The following is a 24809-nucleotide window of genomic DNA, read 5'->3' as shown; positions in this document are numbered from 1 at the left end:
GCAACATCATCCAGGCTTGAGCTATACACACTATACTCTGTTGACGGTACATGTGAAGGCAATCAACAAGTGTCCTTGGATTTGATGATGACATTTTCCAGCACAAGTGCATCACTGAGGAGCTAGAAGGACACAAAGAAAAGAAAAACTGAAACAAACCTCCCATGAAACGTTGGTTAGAGTGGGAACGCCCAGGGCTTTCACAATATCTACTGATACAGCTTTGAGAGGGACTGCGGCTGCTTTGGGGCCACAGAGGTCAGCTTGCTACTCAGAAAGTGAGGGGAAAGTTACCATCCTTCAGTATCAGCATCTGTGAAATTGTGCTTTAAGATACACACTTAAAAAATGTGAGGTGTTATGCTACCACAAGTACCCAGGAAGCCTGGGTGATGAATAAACAGTAATGAAAGAGGAATACTTTATTTTCACATCTGCTCCAAATCTGCCAGTCTTTGACCCAAACTGGTGTAAACAATAGCACGGGAGCAGTATCAGAGAGCAGCCCGCCAACGTAGCTTGATCATTCATTTGATTCAGTCCTTCTAGGTGGCTCAGAAACGCACAGAAACATGCCCTCTCTGGACTTCAAGAAACAGGTTTGCCAAGAACCCAGCAAGCCACGGTGAAGTGGCTTCAGGCTTCAGCTGAAGATCTCCCATGCCCCTTGCTGGAGAAGCAGTGCAATAACAGAGCTCTGGACAACACAAACTTCGTGAAAACAGTAAAGCGGGGAAATACAGATAGTAAAGAAAAGTCAAGTATATCATGGCTCTATATCCCCATGGGTAAAGGGGTTGCCCAGAACTCATTTCCAGTAGTAAAACCTAACAAAGAAAACCATACAAAATGGTACAAAATGTAAAATAGGACAGGCCTGCCTTATTTTAGCACTATATGTCTGCTGAAATACAGTGCATATTCTCCTGGTTTTAAAACCAGAAGGAGCACTTCAGAGCCTGTGGTACGTGGAAAATCATATTAAATGCTCATAAGGAAGATGGCATAGAAATTACTGTCTTGTAATATAAAGGTACTGAAATTAGCTTCAAAATGACTAGTTAGTGTCCTGATAGCCATGTAGATGCCAGATATCTTATTAGCCCATGCTGGGCTCTGCATTGCCACAGGTTGTTTCCATTGCTCGAGTTAGCAGGCTCCAGGCCAGCTCAGGAGTCTCCACTCCACAGCACTGTCTGCAGTGCTGTGACTGCAGCATGGACACGCCCAAACCTTCTGATCAGTTCTTGCACAGCGCCAACTAATGGCAGAAGGGTAGAGAACTTAAGAGAAGTGATTTTGATTTGCTGCAGCTATGTAGAAAAAGTTAATGCTACACTACCATAAGCCAGCTGGCCACGTGGGCAGCTGCGGCACAAGTGGTGTTGGGCTGAAAGGGGCTTCGCAACGTTCAGTATTACCATGCAATGATACTTGGATTTCCACACCCTGCCCTCTCCTGTCAGTGGGTTTTTTCCTATCTCCTCCACTTCATTGTTCTGTCTCTGGTACAGGCTGTCCCAGTCCCAAAATACCTTCCTGAAAATTCCCTTTTGCTCTGGCTTCGTTTCCATCCTTAGGGATATCTTCCTCAGAAATGAGCTTGAGTAGGAAAAATAGGGAAAACTCCATCCTTAAAGACACAACTTTGTTCACAAATCAGTTTACACCTGTTGATTCAGCAAAGGTAGAAGAATCGATGCCATCTTTGCGGGAGGAATACTACGCTTTACTTATTGTGCTTCAGGTGAAGGAGAAGCTCCAGGGAAAGCCTTGCAAGGTCCCGCTCTAAAGCTGCTGTTCTGCCTGCATAGCCTTCAGGCAGCCTGAAGAAAACCCAGTTTTGTTTAAAATATCTTTTCTTTTTTTTCAATTATTTGGCAAACATGATCGTTGCTGTTTGTCATTTAATGTGTTCCTAATGGAGCATAAAGTGAGCAGACTCATCTTTTAACATTTCATTTCCTCTTTTATGCTTTGTCTATTGGTAGTGACAGCAACTGAGTAGTCCATAGGGAAATGGTAATGAAATTTCTGTAGCAGCCCAAAAGAAAATTGGTTTTAGTCTAGGTCCTGCATAAATGAATGGCTAATTTCTGACATCCTTTGGTTTAATTCTTGATTTTCCAAAGTTAAAAGCAGCAGCAGCAGCCACATATTTCTGACAACTGCAAGGGCAAAAAAAGTTATTTACTCTCAAAAGGAATTTCTGCGTTCTATGAGAAATTAACAAATCTTCTAGTTTTATCAAATAATAAAAAACTTAGATGACAAAATAAATAATACAAACTTGTCTCTGGAATAAGTATGTCAAGGAAGAAATTGGAAAGGAGAAAACATGTTTTAAAAAGGCACTGAAAACAAGCTAGATACAATGGAAAATGCTTAGAAACTGCCAGGCATGTCCCCTGCATAAATTGTTTTAAATTAGTACTTGTTGATCGTAAGACAAGGACACTTTCAGGGAGGGGGCATCCACAGCTTCTCTGGGACAGCTGTTCCAGTGTCTCATCACCCTCACAGTGAAGAATTTTTTCCCTGTATTTAATCCAGATCTACCCTCTTTTAGTTTAAAACAGTTACCCCTTGCCCTGTCACTACAGGTACTAGTAAAAAGTCTCTCTTCATCTTTCCAAGTCTCCTTTTAAGTACTGAAAGGCCACAATATGGACATGGAGCAATGGAAGTTACAAGATGATTACACCTGCTTTTTGTAAAATAAACCACAAACCAGAACGGTTTTTGTGGGTCACACTTCAGCCTTGCGGAGCCAGACGAGCCTCCCAACCCCGCCCTTCCCTGGCACAATGGAGTGCACCAAGGGTGCCCGCCTGTGTGTGGCATCAGGGCACCTCTGAGTGCTGACAGGTTTGGGTGCCTGTAACGTCACTGCTTGGCCCTCTCTGTGCCCGCATCCTCAGCCGGCAGAAAGGGAGAAGGCAAGGGGCTGGGGAGGAGCCCCTTCACAGGTGGCCCACCAGCAATGCCTCCTCATGAAAAAGTTGTGGCTAATGAAACCAACAGGTATATCTGGATCTTTCCATGGGCCTTGGCTCTGCAGTGGGGACAGAGTTGGTTTTCTGGCCCAGGTGAGCAGTCTTCAGGTTGGCAACAGTGGGGAGCCAATGCGCCAAGCAATGCGGGTCCACAAGAAGGGTGTTCAAAACCTTTGTCACAGGATAGGTTGAAAAAATGTTTTGAAGTCAACAGAGACTTATACCTGCAAGGGTTTTTGGGTTGGCTTGGGATTTTCTCAATTCTTCTTTAAGTATTAAAGACCCACACAAACAAGGAAGTTGCCTAAATGCCCATACTGGGGAAACAATGGAAGGGAATACGGACAATGTACTATCATATTCACAAAGTAAGCTGGGGGGGGGCAGGGAACTTGCAACTTATTTTTTCCTCCTACTGGAATGGCTAATTATAAAAACGTGACAAACAATTTTTAGACAAGTCTGGATGAAACTGTGGAAATTTAAAATAAAATAAAAACATCCTTAGTAGGAAAATCCACTGAATCTACCCCATACTTTTAAGGCATTTCTTTGCTCACATGTTCTTACAACCAATCAAAACATGAAAATCCATTTGGGTGAAGTTTTTTGAAGTGTTGAAGGTAATTTAATTTTGAAACAGTAAAAAGAAAAAAAAATCCAAAGCTTTTACCGATTTCATCTTCACTTTTTATCTATTTCATTTAAATTAAAAATGCTTTTGACACTTTCTATTAGCCAAACAACCTTTTCTTTGGTAAGCAAGTCATTAACAACGTTACTGGCTAAAGGAAAATAGCATTCAGGCTTTGGGGGAAACTAAAGTTTTCACTGGGCAAAACCATGATATTTTAGCCCCACCTAAAAATGAAGCTTATGTGCTAAAAAAAGGTAAAGAAAATGAGAAAATGATATTGTCTCATTTTTTTTAAAAAAAGGCATTTTTTGAAATGCCTTATACATGCAAGTCTTACCCACGGAAACACTGTTTTCAGTTCAGTGGGACTTTTTTGATGGCGTTCCTCACCTTGACCACTTGTAGTGTTCGTGCTTTTAATAAAGTACTGTGTTTTGCTTTAAAAATACCCTGCATCACAGTCATTTTATTACTTGTATTAATCGTTATTATTACCTGTATTAATGGAAGATGTAGAGACTGTAAGATGACTCAGGTGCTACTCAAACGCAGAACACAAAAAGATGTTTCTCGACTTAAACACACTGTCATTGGGCAGTAGCACTGGCAGCCTGCAGAGTTTAGAAAAAGAAAGCCAGCCACTGAGCAGCCAGAATTAGCTTTAAAATCATGACATTTAAAGTAATAATAAAAAGGTGGTTGCCTTCTATTTGCTTCTGGCTTAGGAGTCTTTAAATATTTTGTACGTAAGCTCAGGCTTTCTGCAACCTCTTAGCCAGAGGACAAGAAAGCACTATTTTTAAAATGAAAGCTGAGAAACCCATGTAATCAGAAGCTTTAAGGAAAATACCAAGTGTCACGAGAGTTGGCAACACTGTAGTTCCCTACCACTGTTTTTCTTCAGATCTTATTTTTAATGCAAAATTAAAGGTTGTTTTCCCCTCACATTCTTCAATACTATAGTTAAGTGCAATGTGTTGCCTTTTAACTCAACGCTCTCTTTACAAAGCAATTTGATTATCTTCAATTATGCTGTCATCAACAGCTGAGATTAGCAAAAAAAATCAAAGGTTTATAATTATATCCAATATTCTTCTCATTGCAGATAATAAGGTTTGGACAGTCATTTTGCTTTTTGTTTGTTACTAGCTTCCAGTCACAATCAGTTTCAGACTCTGATGTGTTAGAACAACATGAAATGGTTTGGACTGCAAAAAAACAGGTGACAAATTACTTACTACCAAAATCTTCTTTTTCCTCTAGGAATTAAAAACCACGCAGAAGTATTTATTTTATGTAGATGAATTTGGTTACTTTAAATAAAACTTTAATTCAGAGCTAAATTTGATCTACATGTCTCTAATTTGGAAGAGAGAATCCTGAGATTTATAGATCATGATGTAGAGCCTGTAACATAATACACCGGTGCAGCAGTGAATGGTGGAGGCTCCGCCTGAGAAAATCTACTGGAACTATTTGCTTTGGAGCTCTCCGCTCTGGTTGTGCAGTTGAACTAACTTATTTGAGCAAAATAACCTGTTAAGGATAACATCAGCTAGCAGATAACTGTAGCACAGCCTGCCTGTAACATACCATGTTAGCATTTCTGGAGGTGCAACCCTCCTGCCGGCCCCAGTAAAATGAAATATTAATAAATGATGTGTGCAGGAGGCACTATGTCTGGCTGTCTCAAACTCAAGCTCTAAGAGTTGCCTGACAAGGGCCATCCTCTCATGATGAAGCACGAAGCAAAGGGGGTCCCCCAGCCTTTCCAAAAGCAGCAGGGAGTAGCTGCGGCTCCCTGGTAAACAGAGTAGTTGGAGGGTTCAGCAAATGTCGGTGCAGAACAAAACTACAACACATACTGCAAGACTTGGGCTGGAGCAACGACAACCTCTCTCAAACTGTGCTCCCTGCTCAGGAGCTCAGCCTCAAAGGTAATGCAATAAATAAACAACGAGTAACAAACTGATAAATAACCCTAGGAGAGGATATGCAGCTGAGAAAATGATGCAGCCGCATCTGGAGTTCCCTGCATGCCACAGACGATGCTGTGGATGTCAGGAGGGAGCTGAAAGTGTTCCCAGCTATTTTCTCAATGATGTGCTGGTCCCACGGGACAGAGGGAACTGGGGTCGTACTGCTTGGGGTGCAGCTGGAGGGAAGCAAGCATTGGCTCAGCGGGCTGTCGAAGGGCCCCAGCACCCAGCTGGCCCTGCAGCCACGCAGGGGCAGGGAGCCACCTTCAGAAGAAGCAGCTGGGGTATGTACTTATATTCAGCGTATCCTGAACAGACAAAACTCACCTAGCTGTGTGTGAGAAAAGAATTATTTTCTCTCCAGCTTAGAAGCCAATGCAAGGAGTTTGTACCCCTGGGCTAAGAATAAACCGTGTATTATCAGCATTACAGAAACCTGGTAACTTAGTGTTGATGACATTTTAATCAATCAATAGCACAGTTTATATTAATAAGGCACCTATTAACTAGATTACGAACTGGTAGCTTTCAGATCTCAAATCTAAATTGCCGGTGGAGAATCCCCAGCAAAGACAGTGATGTGGCAGGACTTTCTAAGAATGAGTATTTACTTCTAACCTATTCAGTACTTTAGTCAGTAACCAGAAAGTTAAATATGAAAGTACTGCTGATAAAATTCACAGGTGACATCAAGATTAGCAAACTAGGTAAGAGGATGTGTTACACTATCTGATCTGTGTGTGCTTGATGTCAGAAGCATGGGCCCATTCCCATAAAGGGGTTTTGCGGGCAGTGCCATGCACAGTGTTGCAGGCACAGGCCATTACCACAGAGCGATGGGAACCCCCTGGGTAACAGCAACTCTGGAAAGGGTAAAAGGACAAATGGTTCATGGAGAACTTGCAGTGTCATGAGATGACAAAACACTACGGTGATCCTGAAAGCATAGCTGTAACGAAGAAATTTGTATATGTGTGTGCATTATTGGTTAGGTGGACCCTAGATGGGCAGTGGCAGTTCAGGCAGCCACATTTTAAATGGGATGTTGAAAAACTGAGCAGGGTTCACAGGAAAACCAGGAAAACAATATAAGGACTGGCAAAAATATCTTTTGTTGAGAGGTTTACAGAGATCAATTTGTTAACTTATCTAGAAAGACATATTTTGAGTTGACTAGACTGCAGCATAGATAATATTTTCCCAAGAAGAAAATATCAAGAATGTACTGAAGTATAAAGAAAAGCATAGAAAGAACCAGTAGCTAGAAGGTGGATGCAGCCAAATTCACGCAGAGAATCCAAGCCCACATTCACAATGAGGAGGGTGAGGACAAAGGGAAAGAGAAATTCTTTATCTCTTGATTTCTTCAGACCAGAATTCAGTGTCTTTCTTAAAGATGGCTTTATGGTTAAACACAAGTTATTTGGCTCAAGACAGGGTAGCTGCTTGTGATATACAGAAGTGCGCATTCCTGTGGACTGCCAAAACATGTGACAGATGCCTAGAAACAAACAACGGAGTTTTGAAGTGCCTGTGAGTAGAGACATTCCTCGCTTTCCAGTCTTTGGGCCAGCTACGGAGAAGCCATTTCATACAGAAAAGCAGTTCTGACTACTCATTGAAAACACACCAGCGCAAATTCTCAAACCCTAGTGTTTGAAAAAGGCACTATTTGTATGTGCCTCATCTAGTCCAAAAGATTTCAGGACTGGTCTTGGGCAGTTGATCTAATCTCTGGTTTTCTGGCTACAGTTTGAGTGCTCATTCCCACTGCCTGCCCCACAGCCTGAGACACGAGCACTGATCTGGGCAAGAGGCAATCCACATGCATACACCAATACTATGATAACTAAGCACCTTTCTTCTTTTTTTGGTGGATTATTTTTAACTCAGTTCAGCGCTCTGCTCCAGTTCATGGCCTACAAACAGCCTTGTCAGCATGGCCAGGGCTGGGCAGCCATCGCAGCACCCACCCACCCCAGAGCACGAATCCTAAGCACTGCCTTGGAGGTGAGGATGTCAGATGCCGAGGCTGATCCAGGGGATTGCTGTTGCCATTGGAGAGGTCCAGCTTTCCTTCTCTGCTCCCCACAGCACGGCCGCACCACCTCCTTTCACTGGTGTTGGCAATTGCCTGGATAATTCTCTGCTGGGTTAGCAGCCAGCTCAGAGGTACCAGCCTTAGGGACCATGCCTGCTGGAGTGGCTCTACCTACCTGCTGCATCATAGCATCTTTATCATCAGACCATACCCTCAAATCCTGTATGCTCTATGGTGTTCCCAGGGAGGGCTCCCTGGCTCCGTACACTGATCTAAACCCCATGGAGGATCACCCCACCCTCCCCACTGTCCCTAACAGTGCCTTTTCCTCCTTTCTTAGTCGCACTAGAACTGCTGTGGCCAGGGTTGAGCAGGCTCAGGTTAGCTCTCGAGATGAGCTCAGCAAACGGTGCCACAACTGCCAGGGCCCAGAGAAGTGAGAAGAGAAGGTTGCACCCAGAAGTTTCTTGCTTTCCAGACGAACTCAGCAACGTTTATCTGCCTCCTTGGGAGATGGTTCATCAGGCTTAACCCAGCGACATCCACAAAATTCATGGAGAGCACTGCATTACTAAAGCATTCATGTTCTTCTACCGATAATGGTGAAAGACCCATACAACACAACAGGGAAAAAGACACACCACTTCTGTGTAAAGGTCATCGCTGCTTCCATTGTATAGCAGAAATAAACACAAGCTGCAGCTCTGCACAGTTACATGCTCTTCAAAGAGCTCTTCCCCCGTGCCTCTCTCGAGGCCTGTCCCACCCTCCCATTTGTAACTATGGGCTTTTGGCTGAGCTTCCTTCTCAGTCATGTAATTTCCTTTTTCTTTTCTTTTGTGGGACATTTTCAGATTTTCAAAGGGAAAAAATCTATATTCCCATTCAAACAACCCACCAGTGTGGAAAAGTAACGTCCCTAACTTTGGCATGGCTTCTCACCAGTCTTTTTAACAGTAAAAGCTGGTTAACAGACTTTACCACCAGCTAACGTCACACTGATTGAGAGCATCAGTGCGATGGTCCTGCAGATTGGAATCTTTTCTGTGTGCAGGAAAGGTGTTATCTGGGTAACGGCAGTAGGATTTTTCTTTCTGCTTGCAAATGAGCAACCTTTCCGGGAGGAAGAGACAGTCTGTCCCCAAGCAACTCGGTCCTCAAAGCCCAGGAAGCAGATACCACCCTCTTGGTATTGATGTGGTTATGTAGGATGCTGACAAATGAGAGAATATTCAGTAACGTGATGGCTGCTGTACACATTGGCTTGCAGAAGAACCCAAACGCTTTTCTACCTTGCCTTGGACGCCCTATTGAAGACAGCCAGGCATCCCCAGGCGAGGCAGGCCCTCTACACCCCACCTCCAGCACGGGTCCTGACTTCCACCCTCTTCTCAGCGTTGCACCTGAGCCACTGGGCGTTTTTAGGAACTGACATGTTCATTGCGCAAACTACATTCAGTCGCTTCTGCTGCAGGGGTCGGACTTTGGAGCTGGCAGAGGTACCTGCTGACTCCCAGCATCTTGAGCTCTGAAGACCATTTAAGCGTAGCTGTTGACAAGCTGGATTCTGTTTTATCCACTTTTGCACACATTATTTTTTATAGCATTGGCTAAAAACTCAAGTGTCAGTAGAAAAACCCTTTTGCCTCTCTGGGAGACTATCCAGCATTTCATGAAGGAAAAGAATTGACAGTCTAATACTGGAAAGTCAACACCTAATTACCTCATTCCTAACTGATGTTGCTGTTTCTGAAGTTTTTTCTGAGAGCCCAGCAGACAGAGTGGAATTGCTGTGGGTGATGGAGTGGGGGCTGAATGCAAGCAAAAAGTGCTGAGGCACTCATTAAAAAAAAAATTAATCATGGGTGTTCTTAGTAAGTGAGGGGGCAGTTTGCTGAGGAAGGGGGAGCCTCTTCAAGCCCGAAAGGTAAGATTTTTGAAGACACAAGTTTGTCCCTTCTGTAAATAGTTTCTAGACAGAAAAGGCACAAAATATTCTTCACAAGGATCTTACTGCCTGATGTGGTGGGCTGACCCTGGCTGGATGCCAGGTGCCCACCAAAGCTGCTCTGTCACTCCACAGCTGGACAGCAGAGAGTAAATATAATGAAAGGCTTGTGGGTCAAGATAAAGGCAAGGATATCGCTCATCAATTACTGTCACGGGCAAAACAGACTCGGCTTGGGAAAATTAGCTTAATTATTACCAATCAAATCAGAGAAGGATAACGAGAAATAAAAATTAAATCTTAAAACACCTTCCCCCACCCCTCCTTTCTTCCAGGGCTCAACTTCACCCCCAATTTTCTCTACTTCCTCCCCCTGAGCCGGGGGGGGGTGGGGAACAGGGATTGCAGTCAATTCATCACAAGTTGTCTCTGCCTCTCCTTCCTCCTCAGGGGGAGGACTCCTCACACACTTCCCCTACTCCAGTGTGGGGTCCCTCCCATGGGAGACAGTCGTCCACAAACTTCTCCAATGTGAGTCCTTCCCATGGGCTGCAGTCCTTCACAAACTGCTCCAGCGCAGGTCCTTTCCACGACGTGCAGTCCTTAAGGAACGGACTGCTCCCGCATGGGTTCCCCATAAGGTCACAAGTCCTGCCAGCAAACCTGCTCCAGTGTGGGCTCCTCTCCCTACAGGGCCACAGGTCCTGCCAGGAGCCTCCTCCAGTGCAGGCTTCCCACAGGGTCACAGCCTCCTTCATGCACTTCCACCTGCTCCAGCATGGTGTCCTCCATGGGGTCCAGGCAGATATCTGCTCCACCTCCATGGACTGCAGCAGGACAGCCTGCCTCATCATGGTCTTCACCATGGGCTGCAGGGGAATCTCTGCTCTGGCACCTGGAGCACCTCCTCCCCTCCTTCTTCACTGACCTTGGTGTCTGCTGAGTTCTTTCTCTTGCATATTCTCACTCCTCTCTCCTCTCTCTCCTGCTGCAATTGCTCCTGTGCAATGACTTTTTCCCCTTCTTAAAATACGTTACCTCAGAGGTGCTGATGGGCTCAGCCTTGGCCAGTGGCCAGCTGGCATTGGCTTCAACGACCATGGGGGAAGCTTCTGGTATCTTCTTACAGAAGTCACCCCTGTAGCCGCACCCCCCCCCGCTACCAAAACCTTGCCATGCAACACAAACACCTGACTACTAAACATATAGAGACAACAGGCACACATTAAGACAAGGCAACTCCCTCCCAACAAATTAGCATGCCTGTGTTTGCAAGGAGACATAATAGCTGTTATTTATATTGTACTTACATATTTAATTTTATTTATAAATAAAAGCTTTATGCCTCCCTTTGAGCCTGCTCTTACAGCCTTAGACCACAACAGCTACAACAAAATTATTACTCCAAATTAGCATGGCATTCAGTGTGCATTTGTACTACTACCATGATTCTTATTGGGTTTTTAATTATTATTTTTTCTCTCTGTTCATTCATCAATCATATTTACAAGCCCATTGTCGTACTTGCTGCCAGTTTAGTGTTCTCACACATTTCAGCACACAGACATAAACTGCAAACTAGGGCAGCTCCCTCCATTAGGATCTCTAATACTTCTGAGGAGTCTGAAGGTGCTGACAGCTTATGGTATGTCTTTCCCAGGCAAGTGCAAGTGACTCAAAGTCCATCTATCTGCAATTACTGGAAGGGGTAAAATTACAGAGCACGCTTACCCTCTGAGTAGGAATCCTCCCCGCAGAGGTTATAAATGGGGAACAAAAACCATTCCACAGCTGGAGATCTGACAGATGATACTTATTTGAACTTCTGAATAATCATCTGTGCCACACTGGCTGCCTTTGCAAAGCAAGCTTGTTTTGAACCCGAGTCGATTATCTTCCTCGTTGTTTTGACAGACAAACTATCTTTTGCCAACTTCAGTGATACATCAAGACCCAATCCTCAAGTCCTGCCACCCCCAAACTTTCTGTGACGGCAGCAGAAGCAGCTCAAGGACAGCAGAAGCGGGCCTCTGTTTTGCTTGGGCTATGTCCTTTTTTACTTTCTGCCCTCACTGATTTTTCCCCGCTCCACACCATCCTTGTATAGTAGGCACCTCAGGGTGGAGGATATTAGGAAAGAATTTTCTTTCTTGGGACTGCAGAAAAGGGTGTTTCTCGAGGCTGCAGAAAAAGAGAAGCGGTTGCAAGTATCCAAGCATGCACATTGTCACCACAGCCCTGTTCGCGTACAAGCCCATTGTCAACCAAGGGAACTGGAAAATTATGGCTATTTATCCACCCCTCTCTTTAGCCCCTGCTGTGCCTCTTTTGGCAAAGCAGCTAAACAGTTTGCATTGTTTCAAATGTAATGCTCGCAGATGGTTTTATTTAGAATTTGTTTTATTGGTGAGACATGCTTCCTCTGTTTATTAAATTATGCCTACTTTTTTTCAGCCGTCATGTTGCCCGTAATTTCTGCACAGAGCTTGAGGGTAGGGTTTGTTGTTGTTGTTGCCGCTGCTGTTGGGTGGGTTGCTTTTTTGGGGGGTAATTTGAAATACGATCGAGCTCCCAGCGCCAGGGAAACACCGCGTCTCCACATCCACTCCGTGCTGGCAGAAGGGCACGAGGCTCCTAACGGGCGATAAGAGGCGCGCACCGGTGGCAGGAGAGGGGCCCGTCCCGGGGCCGCTCAGGCTCTTCCCGGGCCCCGCGGAGGAGCCTCGAGACTCGTTCCCGGGCGGGGGGCACGTCTCACCGCCGTCCCCCAGAGGCGGATGGCGGCTGGATCCCGCTCCGCGGCGGGTGCCGGGCGGCGGCAGGTGGTGGCCGCGGCAGCACCCGGGGGGTAGCCCAGCGGCTCCGCCGGGCCGGGCCCCCTCGTCCGGCGGCTCCCCCCGCGCTATGCCTGAGGGCCGCCCGGGCGGTTTTTGTCTTTAAGAGCCCCCCCCGAGACCCTGGCCGGCCGCGGCACAGATGGCCGCCGGGTCCGCGCGGAACTCGCAGGCTCCGGAGCAGGAGGTGGGAAACGGGGGCGGTTTGGCTTTGCTCGGCTTTTTCTGGTTTGTTTGTTTGTTTGGGTTTTTTCCCCTGCTTTGTGCGGCTTTTTGCGTTTGTTTTTTATTAATTTTTTTCTCCCTCCTCTCTTTCCACCTCGGGTATTTGGAGGGAAGGCGGGAGCGCCACGGCCCCGGGAGAGCCCTTGCGGGCCGGGCCGGGCCGGGCCGGGCCTGGCGGGCTGGCGGCGCCTCCCCCCGGTTCGGGGGGTCCCCGGGCTCGGCCCCCAACGCCCCTCTCTTCCGTTCTCCATGTCATTTCCTGTGCTAATAAGATGGTGGTCACGGCCGGGAGGGAGGGAGCCGCCGCCTCCGCCGAGCCCGGCCCGGCCCCGGGACCCGTCCTCGCCTGGGACTAGCCAGCGGGGCCGGCGGGGAGGGAGGGCGCAGCCAGCCCGGCTCTCCCCCCGCCTCCCTCCCCCCCTCCCTGGGCGGAGTGGGCCCCCCGACGCCGAGGCGGGCCCCCCGCGCCCGCAGCGCCGAGGTGAGTCAGCCCCGCTGGTAGCCAAGGTGGCCACGAAAATGGCTGCGGAGGGTGGTGGGGGGCGAAATCCGGCCCAGCCTGGGGGAGGGGGGGAAAGTCCGGCTGAGGGGTTGCCCGGCTGAGGGGTGCCCGCACCGGGCGGGGCGGCAGCGACGGCCCGCGGGCACAGGTAGCGCCCCCCTCCCCCCCGTCTTCGCCCACTTTCCCCTACGGGGCGGGCGACACTGGGCCCGGCCCGTCCCCGCCGCTCCCCGCCGCGCCGCTCCCGCCCTTCGCCTCATCGTCCCCCCCCCCCCCGCCTCCTCGCGGCCGTTAGCGGTGCCGTCGAGTGACGCGGCTGGCGGCCAATCGGTGGCGGGGGCGGGCGGGCGCGCGCCACATTGGAACGCGGGGGCGGGGCGGCGCGGGGCGCTCCCTGGGGGCGACGGCGGGGGACGCTGCAATGGCGGGGTTGCGGCGCTTGTGCGGTGGGACCGGGCGACCTTTAACGCGGGGTTCCCGTCGCTCCCGGGCTTCGGTGCGGGGCGCTGCGCCTTGCTTGCAGGCATCACGCCTTGCAACGACCCCCCGGTCCATTGCACCGCTTAGCCTGGATGCTTTGTTGACCCACGTGGAAAAGCTACACCAAGTGCATATATTTTTTTAGCTTTCCTGCCTCCTGTAATTTTTTTTTTTTTTTTTTTTTTAGTTATTGATTCTTTCTGACTTCTTTGCAAATGCTCCAGAAGAGCATATTTTTTTGTGTATATATATATATATATGTATCACACATATATAAATACATTTGTAAACCCAATTCGTATATGCCTTGGCTTGTTCCGAAGGGAAAAGGAAGGTGCCTCCAGATCTCGGGAGTAAGGTAAAAAAAAAAGCTGGCCTGTGGGCAAAACTGTTGGCAAGGTAGTGCTTCCTCTTTTCCCAGTGATTAATGCTTGTCATTAATGGAAGAACTGGCAGAACCAGCCTAGAAAAAAAAACCCAAAAAACCAAAAACCAAACACCATCCTGACCGTAAGGGTTTGTTTTCCAGCACTGCAGGTGTGCACCATGTTTTGTTGAGCGGTGAAAAGAGTCCCAAATACCCAGTAGTCTCCCCCCAAACCAGTCCTGCCCAGTGAGACTGGATTTGGCTTCGTGTCCCCCTAAATTTCTATTCATGCAATCGCCCAGGTTATAAGCAACAGAAGTGGAAAGGGAAATGACTCTTTCAAGTTTCTAATGTATTGTGTGTAAACCCTGCAATAGGTGTGCATCTCCGCTGAGGACGGTGCATTTTTTTGTTTTCAAGCACAAACTGCGATCGGAAACGAAAGTATTTGGATGATGCACATTTGCTTCTTGCAAGGGGTGCTCCTACCAAAGGTGCTCCTGGCTCTAAAAATAATTGTTTGGCTCAGGGCTGAGCGACGTCAGGCTCTTGAAACGTGTGAGTTCAGGTGTCGGGGCTATTGGTGTGGCTGGCGGAAGGGCCGTGTTAGCGAAGGAAAGGCTGGCGAGCTGGAACCGCTTACTGGGAAGGACCCAAGGGAGCCACTGGAGATGCTGGAAGTTGGCTGGAGATGCTGAGTTGACCAATCCCACTGCAGTGTGGGGTAGCAGGACCAGGGGAAGCTGCTGTTCCCCCCTGCCTGGGAGTCGTGTCGAAAGCTGCAGCTTCTTTGGGCTGGCTGTGGGGTGTGAGGGAGGTCCTGTGGCTCCCAGCTCAGTGCTGGCTTTGGTGCAGAGCTTGTTTGGCTCAGGAGAATGGCCTGGTTCTCCACTAACGTCTTTGTGGGTGAAGCACAGTGCTTTCTGGGCCAGTTTATGGGAGACTCTCATTGTGAGCCTTACTGGTCGCTAGTAGCAATTACTTGTACTTTTTTGACAATTTCAGGGGGAGGATTATTGTGAGGGTAATACCTGTTTTTAAATAATAAGTACAAAAGCAAGGACTTGCCTGAAACCTTATTTTTGATGTACTGAGGCAAGGTTGGTCTTATTGGGATGGGGTGAGGGCAGGTGGTTTGCTCCTATTCCTTGCTGGAAAGTGATGGACCTGCTCGAAATGGGTCAGAGAGGGGAAGTGTTGTGTCCATGGGCACCGCAGGAGGAGCCCGAAGCAGGAGGGCTCCCTGCTACAGCAGGCTGGCTCTGCGATTGGGTGGCCACGAGCATTGCGGTCAGTGTAAGCTGCTGCCCTGAGTCCAGAGTTGGAGACAAGCACATATATTGAGGAGAAAAATGACAAGCCCAGGCAAGAGAGGTCTTTGGTCTTTTTATAGAAAGTGCCATGTACACTTTATCCTTCTGTGTTTTTTTTTTTTTTTAATGTTCTTTTTTCCTTTTGTACCTTCTGTCTCATGCTGGTTAGTTCCCAAGCAAAGCTGTGGGTTTTGAGGTTTTTTCCCCCCATATGCATTTATGCAAGAGACGTACATGCTTTTACCTGTCTCTTTATTCTTAAAATTGCTGGTAGCAGGGCCTCTGTCTTGCTGGTTTGGCTATAAGTGCTACTAACCAGTTCTGGGGCTGTTAAAATACTGCCTAATATTCATGACATTTTGGAGTAGCATATTTAAAACTGTCATTGCCAATCCTGCGTTGTTGGAGTGTGTGTGAAAATTTGCATGGAGAAACTAAACATCATCCCAAAGACAAATGTTTTGGGTTTTGTTTTTTTTGTTTGACAATCAAATAATAACACTTTAGATTAACTGGGGGACCTCCAGAAGGAAGAAACAAGTTGCTGAAACTTGGTCTGAAGATAGAAGGCCGTGTAGCTGTAAGAAGTGATGACTTGTTTCCAGTGGCATGAGTGCAGGTGGGGACTTTTGATGCCTACTTTGCATTGGGAACATGTGTATCTGAGACCTATGAACAGCTGGCTTTCCTGAGGAAGCCAAAACAAGCAAACATCACTTTTACTCCTCAGTTTGGATTGCAGCTTTCGGGCATTTTAGGAATCTGGAGTCAGTTGGACGCACATCCAGGTGTGCTCGACATGTCTTCTTGCATCAGTGTTGAGCTCCCTGACCAGGGCTCTCACCTGAGCGCAGGTCCTTCATACCCCACGGCTGAGAGCTGCTGGAGGCATAGGTGTAGCTGGTGAAGGAGGGTTGGCACGCACAGCATCCACTGGCATGGAGCAAGTGGCAGAAATCCTCCCGGCTTGGTGCTGGGCGGCCCTGCTGCAGGATGCTACCTTTGTTGTTCCACGTCTCGCCTCTTGTTGTGCTTGTGGCGAATTTCATCACAAGTGCTTCTGCACAGCTCTCCTACCTGAAGATCTCGTGTAGGGGGTGAAGTTTCTTGGAGTAGAGCTCCTGTGCAGCTGCAGATACTTGTGCCTCCTCTTGCACTGACCTCCCTGCAGTGGTGGAATAAAGAAGGCTTTAATTTCACAGGCTCTTCTGTTCTCCCTGTGACCTCCTCTCTGCTACTGAAGGTGTTTTTAAATAAAGCTTCCACAGCAATGGTCTTCTAAAGCTGCATAGTGAAGTGTTGCTTTTCAGGAATCCCTGCTACGTAAACTTGCCCATGCAAGTGGATTCCAGCAGCAAGTCCAAACTCCGAAAAAAAACCCCAAAAACCAGAGGACAAGGTGAGAGACAGGTTCATGTCGCCCTGCGTGGCATCTTCAGAGAGGTAAGAGAAAAGTGCTTTGGAAGGGGAGGAAGTCTGCAGGTAAAAGAGACCAAACAAAGAGTGGTGGAAAACACAGAGCAATTCCCTGGTTTCTTTGCGATGTGGGAGCAGCCAAGGTGGATGGAGAAAAAACCTGGTGAGGAGGACAACTCAAGCATCCCATGTTAGAGAAGTTTTTCTTTAAAATGCTCACTGCGTGATAGGTACTACATTACCAATAGAAAAGATGGGGAGGATTGAGAGCAAGAAGGGGAAAAAGCAGAGGTGAAGGGGGTAAATTTTGACTTGGCATCTAGAATAACATTTACAGTGTGGGTTTTTAAGGGTCTAGTCACTGTCCTCACCATGTAGGCTTCAGACTTCAGCTAGAGTCAGTGAATGTGGTACTAGCACTGGCATTTTTCCTCCTTCTGTCCTTAACTGTGTACATAATTGCAAGAACCTATGTTCCTGCTGAGAGACAGTCAAGCAATTAAAAATATTGACACTTAAACCTTTGCTATTGTGGTTCCTGGTCATTTGTCTGTTTGTGCGAGCAAGATATGCGAGCAAGATAGCTCGTATTCTGGAGAGCTGTTGTTCAAAGGCCTCCTCTCTCTACCAGGCAATGTGGCAGCACTCGTGCGTTTCAGGCGTGGAATGTTTTCTCTGCAGTCAGATGGTAAAAACATTATACATATAATTTAAGGTTTAAGCTGCAGAAACTGGCAGCCTCCAGAGAGAGATCAGTAATGTGTACTGCAGAAGACCGTTTCAGTGCAGCCCCTTGGTCACGGACGGCCATCACTAAGGGGCCCATCAGAAGGGTATCGGAGGCAAAGTCGTCCAATTTGAACACACTGTGATAAATGGCTTTGTTTCTCTGCTCACTTTCTTCTCTCGTCCGTAGGCTTTGGCTTTTCAGCAAAGCTAGTTTTACTTCAGCTGCAGTGACTTGTCCTGGAGGAGGGACTGCCGTTCTGAAATGAGTGTTGGTGTCGAGCCCTGCCAGGGCTGGCACTCCTGGCGGCTCAGCTGACCTGCCTATGCCACTGTTGGCTGGGGGCTGGCTTTTGCCGGTGGAAGCTTGACCGTGGCTATCAGGAGCGATGTATGAGGACAGAGTGGTGAAAGTGCATGGGAGGTGACCTGGGGGATTATCTCATGTGGCAGCTCTCGAATGGCTTTAATTAGCTCCCCCTGAGAGCCAGTGGTGCTTCTGCCTCATGGAACCGATGCATTGAGCATCCTTGGCCAGTCACTGAGCTGGTCATAACTGCGTGCTGGGGATGTGCGGATCAGGGCATGCAGCTCCCACAGCCCCCCACAAACACCCTCTCCAAGTGTCTCAGAGTGTTGAAGGCCTGTAATTGGAGCTGATGCTGATCAGGGACATCAGCTGTTTCCAGGCCAATAACCAATGTGAAATATTGTCTGGTACATTCCTTTTCAGTACAGTGAAGCTTTGTTTTGAAAATATACCACATAATCTGTATCATAATATGCTGAGAGGAGTTAAATGTGGTCCTTCAGCTGCAGACTCAAACAACTGAGCAGACTAAGTGTACATAGCATCTTCCTTGAAAGATGTCGTAGGTTTGGTTGGGGTTACCTTTCCACCACTAGCATGTTCCTCTTTTCACCTTTCATTTGGATAAACTTTAACTTCCTCATGTCTGTGTATATCAGGGGGGTTTGCTGTTGGATTTGCTTGTTTCTTTTTTTTTTTTTTTTTAAATTTTTAATTTCTTTTGTTCAGATACTGCTGGAGTACTTCATATGGTCGGCTGCTTGCTTTGAATTTGAGACCTTTTGCTTGGAAAGGCTAATGTGAATGTTAAATATGCCAGAGTTTGCAGGGTCCAGTCCTTTTATGCCTTCAGAGGAAAATAATGAAAACATTTGGAAACTGACTGAAGGAAAAATCAGTACTGATGACATGTGAACATACTTCTGTGAACAATAAAATATGTTCTAGAGTTGTTGTGTGTACACATCTAGGCATGCAGATTATCTTTTTTGACCTCAAATGAGATCAATCAGCTTTGAAGAACAGAAGTATTTTAATTAGTTAATTTCTTTTCCCTTTGTGATTGGGAAGAGAACTTTCTTCTGTATGGTGTGTGTAAGTTGCTCTGTTACTTGAGAAATTTTTCCTAAATGATGTAGTGAAAGACCACTGGATGGGTGCAGTGGTACCTGACACTCTGTGCAGAATCCCACCAGCCAGCACTGCATTGTTGTTGCAAAGGCGGTGCCTCTGGAAAGGTGGATCCACTTAGTGTCTCTCCTGGACGTGTTGAGAGCTAGCACCAACTAAATCATATGCTAACGTATCCTCTTTGGGTCTGATGGACTTAACTGGTGGTTGGTTGTGTGTTTGTTTGGTTTTTTTTTCCACTAGGTCTTACTCTGTAGTCAGGTGTTAAAAAGTTGCTTTTGAGTTCTTTTGGGGTAGTTGGTGAACAGTTGCAGTCCCTCAGTGACTTGCATACGTGGAGTCACTATGATGATGTGCTCCCTCTTCTTTTTAGACTGGAATTGAATGAGTTCTTGAACTCTTTCCAAGCTTCTGCTAATCAGCTTTTTAAAAACGTCTGTAGTGTAGAGGACCAGGTATTTCTTTGCAACCCAATACCGTTATGTAGAAGACACACTTGAGGAGCGGGGCTTGAAGGAGCAGACCAGAAGTGCTTGGCCTCTGCTGGAAATGTTTCTGTAGTTCGCTGCATTAGGATATACAGGGTCTGAACACCCCTCTCTCTGTGTGGAAGGGAATGTGCAGATCAAATGGTGGTGGTGGTGGTGAATTCGGCTCACGGATATCTGGTTTCTTGGCAGATCTGACACTGGGAGTATCTGGACTGCTGCCAGCCCCGAGGAAAGGGGGTCGGTGTGACCTATGCTCAGCCAGTATTCATCCAAGCTGTGTAACATGAGCCCCTAACCTGTAGACAGATTTACCAGCCCTGAATAATGTCTGTTGTACTATGAGATCTTATCTCCCTAATGTCCTGCAAGAGGGTACAAATGAGAAATAAATATGGCTCTTGCTTTTGCTTCCTCTGCAGTTTGTGGAATAGTTGATTTGTTCTCATTCTGTGTGTTTGTTAGTGCTTTTAAAGAAACTAAGCTAGTTTGTTAGAATTTTAGGAACAAATGAAAATTTAATTTGCTCCTACCTTCTGGTTTTGCCCCCTAAAAATTCTTTCATTTTTTGCTGAACAAGTGAGAAGAAGGGAGCTGCTTGCCATGTCTTGAAGCCAAAGTAGAGTGAAACCACTGTAGCAAACATAGAGGAACCATCATGTAATGTCCTTCAGCAGAAGTGAACAGGCACCAACTGGATAAATGGTACCAAAGCAGGATTTTGCATCTGTACCCACAGGTCCCAATTGAATGGGGATCCCTTTGCAGCTGAGACTGCCTGCCTAGAGATACTGGTTCTGCAGAGGCTTTACACTTTGTTTGATTCCTGAAGCTTTTGGGTTGGGTGGTGGGAAGGGGCAGTGTTCAATAACCAGGTGCCTACTGAAGTCCAGAGAGCTCTTGAAGGGGTGGGGGTTTCTCATCTGCCTTTGGGATAAAGAGCTTTGGGTTGCGATTTGTAAGTAATGCCATCTGCTCAAGAAACTTTCATGTGACTGTATCAAGGGTGAGATTGTGTTTGTTGGTTTGTGCTTTTTAAGTGACAGAATTCAAGGGCAGTCTTACAAAAATCTACCAGTGTGTATAGAGCCAGACCAGCACTCAATTGTCACTGTTGAGTGTGTTGGCTTTCTGCAGGAAAAGGGTACTCTGGTGAAATGCACTGAACATCCTGCCTCAGTGGGGCAGTTTGAATTTCGTGCATAGCTCGGCCATGGCTTACAGATGGGCGTGCAAGCCTGTCTGTCCCATCAGTCAATCCTGTCCTGTCCTCTTAATTCCTTCTTCCACCAGTGGAAGAAAAAGACGGAGTACTGCAAGTAGTCTTTTTCTTAAAAAAAAAAAAAAAAAAAAAAAAAAGCTGGAACTTCTAGAAAAGTGTTGAGTGAAAGGCTGTCTTGTTAAAAGATGGATGTACTCTCCAGAGTGGCTAATTTAGACACTAAGGAAATATATGTGGAGCTGATTGCTGGCCAGGTGCCAGTCACTGAAGGGCACCGGAGGCTGAAATGCCAGGCAGTGCTGGTAGTGCTGGCACTTCAGCGGTTGGGTTGCATGAATTATCTCTCTGCCTTCCAACTAATTTTATCCTGTTGATTTTTCATGAATCATTTCCCATCTCTGTGGGTTGGAAATTGAAGTGGAAGTTTACTAGCCAGTATAGCCACATCTGCTATTTAGAAGGTAGTGTCTGGGGTTTGCTTCCTGCCCACCCCCACTCCTTCCCTTTCCCTTTTTACCTCCGTCAGTGTTCAAATACATGAATCACTGGTATCGCCCACCCACGGAAATTTTTAGTCTGGCCAACCTGCACAAGTGCAAGGGTCCTCTGGATAGGCAGCTGGGCGATGCTGGTGGGTGCTGAGTGCTCTGTGGCAAGGTCCCAGGCGCACAGCAAGGCTGGCAGGACCCGACCAGGGCATCTTGAATTTCCTGTGCGTGCCTTATAAAACATTAAAGGCACTCCAGTGACTTCTCCCTCTCCCAGCACAGCAGAAGAGCAGGAGCGCTGCGGTAGCCCAGCCTGCTGCATGCCTACAAAGGGCTTCCTCACTCCAGCCTTTTTGTCTGTCCATGGTTGAGAGTAGAAGGACATTTGGGCAGTAAATTTACATCTCTCTTTTCTATAAAAGCATCTGCATGATGAAAAACTTAACTTTTCGAGACCCAAACATAACTTCCCTTTGTTGAGCTGTGTGCGCTTGATTGCCATTGGGACTGCCATCTGGGCCAGCAGTAAGGAAGGGATAAGCTGGTTATCAAAAAATTGAGCCTTGTAAGTAGGGATCCAGGGACCCACAGGAGTTGTGTAGCATCGGTCCTGTGGATAAGCAAAGTTTTGCTGACAGCTGTGCTCAGGAAAAAGCACGTTCCCTTGAAACAAAGTGAGTACTAGATAAATGAGAGTAAGTCTCTAGCTTGCTGATGTTAATTTTTAATCAGTCTTGGTGGATCATAGCAAATCCAGGAGACTGGAAGAGTGATCATGTTGGGACAGTTCTGAAAATCACGAAGTGGATGGCCCAGGAAACGATAGGTTGAGTAGCATGACATCAGTCCTGGGTAAATACAAAGTAAACTTCATGTTATGGAAAGTGTCTTGTACTTCTCAAACCGGTCTGATTTTGTTCCTTGAGAAGCTTACTGTTGGTTTAAGTAAAGATCTGTAGATGTGATATATTTGAGTATATGAGGCAGTTAACTCGGTGCATGAGAACCCAATTAGTATCTAATGCCAAAGAACATCAATAAAATACAAGTGGCTTAGGAGGTGAAGGTAGTGATTGATAGAGAGTCAGCATCCAATACATAAACTGAAGTGGCAGTATAAATGGTAAGGAAGATGAAGGATACTCCAAGCTAAAGGATAATATTAGCAGACTAATAAATCAACTGTTTGTGGATTAACTTTAAGATGAACGTAGAAAATGTTTTTTCAGCATCAAGAGATCCAGGGTCTGACGTTACCACCTTAGACAAAGAGAGCAAATAATCCAGCTATTTTAAGCTACGCTTGATCATTTTACAGAAGAGTCTCTGCAACGTAGTATGTGGAGACTGCATTTTCAAAGAGATAGACTCAATGACCCTTCCCTTCAAATGAGGGGAAGGGAGAAGCCAATTCTGCTTCACGCTTACTCAGTGAAGCAGAAGAAAGCATGACTCACCGGTGGCAAAATGTGTAGGTTAAACAAGTTTTGTGAACTGTAGTTATTGATAGGGGCAGAACAGAGTAGTGCAGTTGTTTGGTAAATGGAGCCATTGAAACAAAATCATTTTCATGCAGACAAGTGGAGAGTTATGAACCTGGAAAGGCATGTCCTGAATACGATCTGCGAAAGGAGACTGTGTCCAGAGCAGTCCCATGTGAAAACATGGGGGTTGGAATGGGCAGGCAGCTCCAGGGAGCTTTCTGTGCCAGATCCTGGCTGGTAAATATGACCATGATTTTGGGAGGTAATGAATCAGAGTGAGCAGGTACTTTTATGCTTGCAACTCTTGTATTTACATCAGACTCAGTCTTACATCAGCATGGCTTTCTGGTGCCAGCATCTAGAAGTAATGTAGAGAAAATTGGAAGAGTTATACAAAGAATGGCAAAAATTGTTGGAAAGCTGAGAAGGCATTGCAGGGGTACATATCCAGGGCTTTGCTATGTATGGGTTTTTATTCAGTGCTTATCATTCTTGCTATCCAAACACCTTTCAGTAATGCCTTAGGGAACAAGGCTTACATCTGCCACTTGGTTGTAGTCTTGTTCTGTCCTTGGGGAGAAAAATGTTGGTGGAATAGGATCTTGGTTTAGTACTGGAGTTTTGTGTCTGTTTGTTTTAACTTTATAAATGTAGGTATATATTTATATTGAAGAAGCCAAAGGCAAAGAAGTGCAACTGGCAATCCTGACCAAAGATGGTGAGGTTTGTTGCAGCCATTAACCTGGGAAGCACTTCCGTTTGCTTGAAGCAGCGTTCCAATGTGCCAGGCATTTCAGCCTTTCGCACTGAGTTGCAGGGCTGTTTGAAAGAACTGCTGACTGGTGCCCAGAACTGGAGAGATTCACATACAGCTTGTCTGTGATGGGGGATTAACAACTGAAATTAACTTCTGATGAACTGTTCTCTTCCCCTTGCTAGACTGGGATGGAGATTTTTATCCTGTTTGTAGGCTAAAGGTAAGGGCATGTGGCGTACCAGGGGATCAGTCAGGTGGACCTAATTCTCCTTTCTACCCTTAAATGGTGAATCTGTAAGATCAATGCAGGGAGCTGAATACAGCAAAAATGAGAAGTTGCCAGTTTAAGGGAATTACTTTTAATGTATTTTAAAAGTGCAAGTCACTTACGTATTCTTTCAGCTGCAATAAGTAGCTGCCTTGGCTCTGTGGCATGCTATGCTGTTTCAGAGGATTTTAGGCTGCATGGGAGCTCTATATTGTCAGCATCCCACTGCTGACGATTAAGTGTTGAGTCCCTGCTCAAATAATACCTGGTTTGCCGAGGTTTGTGCTGATCCATGACACTAGATGCCTACTCTGAGATCAACACAGAGCAAATGCTCCCAACTGACCGTAATACAGATTTTTGTGTCAAACCTTGTAAAGTCAGCAGTATCTTCCACCTTCACCAGAAGCCACTGTAGGACAAACTTAAGACTAGTTCAAGGATTATTTCAGAGGTTCTTTTCCTTATCCTCCCTCTGAGACACGTCTGTCATGCAGTAGACCACCGCAGGTTTTGAATGCATGTTTTGCCAATGAACCATGTAACAGTGATGGTGTGAACGCATCTCGCGTCCACTTGAAATGACAGGAGGGTGTTCCAGATTGGCAAATGGGAATTTCCCTGTCCCCAACCTATCTGCAGTTCAGATAACACTGGGAACACTGGGAACTTGGTGTCCTGACACCCCGATGCTGTTTGTTGTGTCAGTTGCTGGTCTTGAGCAAGTCATTGAAACAGCTGGGAACTCAGTGCTGGGAGCTCAGCCCTCCCTGCTGTAAAACGGGTTTAAGTCTTGTGGTTTTGAAGCTTGCTCTCCAAGCTTCTTCAGAAAGCTGCAGCAAAACTAGTGGTGCTTCCAGGTATCTTTTTTGTAGTACTGACCTTCTTCAGTGTTGTCAGAATTCAAAACTCAAATAAAATATTTCATACTTCTCTTCTGGTGAATTTATGGCTACTGACATAGTATCCTGGGCTGCATCAAAAGAAGTGTGGCCAACAGATCAAGAGATGTGATTCTGCCTCTCTACTCTGCCTGGTGAGGCCTCACCTGGAGTACTGCATCCAGCTCTGGAGCCCCCAGCACAAGGACGTGGACCTTTGGCGTGTGTCCAGAGGTCGGCCACAAATATGATCAGAGGGCTGGAGCACCTCCCCTATGAAGACAGACTGAGAGAGTTGGGGTTGTTCAGCCTGGAG

The sequence above is a fragment of the Leptosomus discolor genome, chromosome 3, assembly GCF_034619465.1.
Source record: "Leptosomus discolor isolate bLepDis1 chromosome 3, bLepDis1.hap2, whole genome shotgun sequence".
NCBI classification, from domain to species: Eukaryota; Metazoa; Chordata; class Aves; order Leptosomiformes; family Leptosomidae; genus Leptosomus; species Leptosomus discolor.
Note: the sequence above shows the minus strand (reverse complement) of the source record.